Source organism: Nanorana parkeri, unplaced genomic scaffold (genome assembly GCF_000935625.1).
Source record: "Nanorana parkeri isolate BGI_ZX_2015 unplaced genomic scaffold, ASM93562v1 scaffold81, whole genome shotgun sequence".
NCBI lineage: Eukaryota > Metazoa > Chordata > Amphibia > Anura > Dicroglossidae > Nanorana > Nanorana parkeri.
Window position 1 is genome coordinate 849,421 of NW_017306349.1, and position 4,470 is coordinate 853,890.

The 4,470-nt window shown below is 49.0% G+C and overlaps 1 protein-coding gene across 1 annotated transcript in view; it reads left to right on the plus strand.

The window, feature by feature from the left end:
• Window positions 1-705: 705 nt before the first annotated feature.
• Window positions 706-4,470, plus strand: part of FRMPD3 (FERM and PDZ domain containing 3) — a 51,609-nt gene continuing 47,844 nt past the window's right edge. Inside the window, exon 1 of the mRNA XM_018576998.1 lies at window positions 706-826. The gene's annotated coding sequence lies outside the window, so the exon portion shown is untranslated. The remainder of the gene's footprint in view (window positions 827-4,470) is intronic.

Sequence of the window (4,470 nt, forward strand, 5' to 3'; positions counted from 1 at the left end):
CCACAAAGCAGGTGTGATGGTTGGCCCTCACATATTTACTGTAGTAGTGGGATCTGGGCAGGACTAACCCATACAGCAGGTGTGAAGGGTGGTTCCTGTATATTTAGAGACAGGTACTGGGTGGCACTAACTCATCACATGGGTTTGATGGTTGATCCCAACATATTTAGAAGTGGGATCTGGGCAGGACCAGTCCATTAAGTGTGTGTGATGACTGATCCCTGCGTATTTATAGTTGGGATCTGGGCTGGACCAACCAATAAAGTGAGTGTCATGGGTAAATCCCTGCATGTTTAAAGGTGGGGTCTGGGAGGGACCAATGCATAAAGTGGACCTAATCTGAGCACGCCTACCCATAAAGTAGACGGTCACAATTCAGACTGTGGACAGGTTTATAATGTCCCGGCCATCTGTGCTCCTTGGCTCCATCTAGTGGCGAGAATCCCATGTGGACGGCATTTGCCCAGCTATGCGCAGAGCGGAGCGTTAATACATCCGCCCCTATGCCACTACCTCACAATTACCAGCAGCATTGCCATTGGGGTTGCCAACACTGGCCATAGGGTTGCCTATCTGGACTTTTAGGTACGATGGCATGGACCCATCCTAGCCCTGTTATAACCTATCGTACTGTTTCCATGTGCATCCAATAAATGAAAGTCGCCTTCACTGAATACGTGCTCTTCACATTTTTCTATCCAGGCTCCAGGAATGGCCTGGGCTTCCGACCCTACGAGAGGTCCTGATGACACAAGGGGCGCCAACGTACCTTCCAGACTGGCACATTGAAGGACGTCTGACTGAATCAGATCCTAGTGCTGTCCAGGTAATAACATGTCATGTGACTTCAATACATAGACTGTTGGCACTTAGAAAGATGGCGTCCTTAGAGCGTATGTCCAGCCAATGGCATGGAGCGAGGAAGGATTAGAAGACCATTGGGGACTCCGGTGGGGGTCCTAGCCGACCTTTACTCTGCTAAAGGAAACGCTCCTTCCCCACCCGATCTAATATTAAAAATATAGTTTGTTATGGACATCAACTTTAAAGCCTAACTCCGGGCTCTCTGACCCCACCCCCGAGGTCTGAGCTAGCTATATTTTGTCTTACTTACCTTTTTCTGCTGTTTTCTGTGACACATTGAAGTCCCCTTCCTATTTGGTCTTCCTCTGGCGGTGGGTGTTTCTGGATGGTTTAGCAAACTGCACTGATGCCATTGCTGCTCTCTGCATCAGTACGCTGTAAGTGTAGGGTTCCATGCCCAGAGGGCGGGCCCATGACACCCTGCACTCACAGTCTTTCCACAGTTTTCAGGCTTGAGTGACACTTGGGCACCATCTAGTGGCCATGATGTGGTATTACATTATATTACATTGGACCTGAAAGTAAAGTACATTAAGTTTTGCCTCTATTCGCCCAGAACTAATGTAATGTCACATTATGACCATTAGATGGAGCTGAGGAGCATAACAAAAATCAATACTTCTTTCCTGTGCTCTTCAGCACCATCTATTGGCCATAATGTGACATTACACAAGTTCGTTTTTTGACTCTATTCTCACAGAATGAACGTTCACAGAGATCTTCAGGGCGAATGGCTCTGCAAATTGTTTATTAATAGATCCCTGGTCACCATTCAACCCTTAGCACATAGACATAGGACACCTTGTGGCGAAGGAGAAGTACTGCAGGGCAGGGTTTTTGTTTTTTTTTGGAACCCTCAGAGAGACATTTAAAGAGTTGGGCTTTAATGTTAATTTCCTTTACATGTAATTGATACAAGGTTATGTATTTACCTCTTAGAGGACATATGTACATGTATATTTATGTGTATATATATATATATATATATTGCATTATGTAAAACTATGTCCTTGCCTTTTTATAACCATTCCTGTAATAGCAGATAAAAATGTACTGCCAGTATATTGCTTCTCTCCTGGTCACAGTGCGGTCCTGGAGCTTGTTTGTGCACAGTGATTTAATGGCCATGACGGAAATAATTTCTGTGGAATAGATGATATTATAATCAGCTCGGCTCTACAACGGCAATCGCACATAAGGGCCCTTTGGAGGGTCTGTAAGTTGCACGCCACTCTGCTTGCCGGAGAGTGATGGAACCACAAGGAACCCCCGAACAGTGAAGTGCGGCAGAGAACATCCTCTACCCAGGGCCGGATTTCCCACAAGGCAAACCAAGGGGCAGCAGGGAGTAGAGGGGCAGCAGGGGTGTGGAATTCCTATCTCCCGATGCCCGGGCGGGTAGTTGCAGGGCTGTAGCTACCATGGGGCGAGTGAGGCAATCGCCTCAGGCGACCTAAGAGGGGGCGTAGCGAAGGCCAGCCTGGCTGCTCCCCCTCGCCCCTGTTGCCATGGTGAGCACAGGGCACCATTGGCAACAGGGGCGCCAGACGTCCAACACAGCTTCTCCTCGCATTCCTTGCTGGATGGGCAGAGGACTCTGTGTCCTCAATCTCTTTTTCTATTTCAAAAGTTAAATGTCAGAGATCTGTTTAGACCCCTGACATTTCCTCGAAGCCCCTAGAACCCGCCACCCCACCACACACACACACACACACTATTAGACATGTGCAAAGACTAAATGAACAGAAACTAAGAATGTTTTCATTAGTTTCGTCAAACGAAACAGTTTTTTATGCTATTTGGTGCCGCCATCCTGGAGGCGGGGCGCATGACGTCACATAGGGTGTGGCATAGGGTGACATAACACGTCTGTTGGGGGGCACAATTTTCTATTCATGCCTCGGGCGCAAAAGGAGCCAGCTACGGCTCTGGGTAGTTGTTTTCTACATTTAGTCCGGCTTTGGGCAAGCAGAGCTAAATGTAGAGCGGGGAAGCCGCCGCTTGTTTTGTACAAGTGATCCCGGCAACATTGTATGCAGCCTGCAGATCTGCCATTCTCCATGGGGGAGGGTTTTGGCGGGAAGGGGGGCGCATTGAGGAACCTGGCCTTGGGGCAGCAGAGAAGGTAAATCTGGCCCTGCCTCTACCATTAGTACATGTGCAGCACTTGTTGCCGTATGGAGGTACCCGATGTGACCGGGCGCACAGATGCCATCCAGGACCCTGCTATAGGGCAAAGGCCCTCTGTGGTCAACATTTTGTCGGCCAGCATCGGAGTTAACAGATTTAAAGTCCTCCAGGCCTATGGTGCCTTGGTCCTGCATCTTAAATGAAACGTGGCCAGGCCATGGACATTCAGCCTATTGTACAGTCTGTATAGCAGAGCTCATAGAGGGGGAGTGAGAAGCAGCACAAGGAGCTGGCCAGTTGCAGTGCAAAGGCGGTATGCTGAGAGGAGGAGCAAGCAGAATAACAGAGAGATGGGCTAATCAGTCTGCTGCTTCTCCTTTTATCATCCGCCGGTCACGGGGTGGGGAGGAGACCTGTAAGTGAAAGTGAAGCAGAGAACAATCAGGTCCCCTCTCTCCTGCTAGATAGGGCAGTGCTGTGTAAATCTCAGGACTGGACAGGCAGAAATACAAAGCCTTTGGCAGGTAAAATGGCTCTCACATATGTATTTCGCCTTTTGCACGGAGTTCAGCTTTAACATTGCATGGAAATGTTAGTTGATGGATTGCGATTCTTTGGAGATGTCCCAAAAAATGGTTTCTCGTTGCCATGACAATGCTGCCGTTCTCTATGCCCGGTTGCATCCATAGCTCCGATGTGTATATCGTTATAATTGGTGCCTTTGTTGGTTGAACTTGATAGAATATTTGACTGGTCCAGGAAGAGTCAGTTCCCCAGCCCAGCCCCCACCGTCCTTGCATGTCACAGCCCTATAGCTGGTGTGTATAGCCACCTATAGACATGAATGTTGGGTTGGTGCCAGTACTCTCGTAAACTCACGTGAACCTGCGTAATGCACATGGACGTATTGCGTGAACTCTGCATCCCGGGAATATGTCCATATGATCAGGTGCCGGCCTTAGGCCTTTAGGCGCCCTGTGCGAGAAAGCTTTACAGCGCCCCTCAGTGACCACACCCCTCAGTGGCCACACCCCCAGTAACAACACCCATTTATTACCCATATTTTTGGTAAAATATAAAAAGCGGGGTCACGTCGTGTAAATAGACACCAAACATGTCATGCTTTAAAATTGCGCACACCCGCGAAATCGCAAAAAATTACCATGCCCAAAATTGACCATAGGTGACGCTTTAAAAGCTTTTACCGCTCATCAGTTTAGTGTTATCAGTGATTGATCTGTGATCTCACAGCGGAGAGGGGACCGGAGGGAGCTCGTGTACCGAGCTCCCTCTGATCCCCTGTGACAGAGGCCATATGCTGGTCCCGGGCTCGCACTTGGCACAGTAGAGCCCGGGACCAGCTTGACAGCGGGAGGGGGGGAGCCGGGGAGGGCGCAATTCACGGGACCTCATACAAGCTCTATAGCCGGCGGATCGCTTGTATGTTAACAGGCATCGCTGCCTGTTTTCAAATAA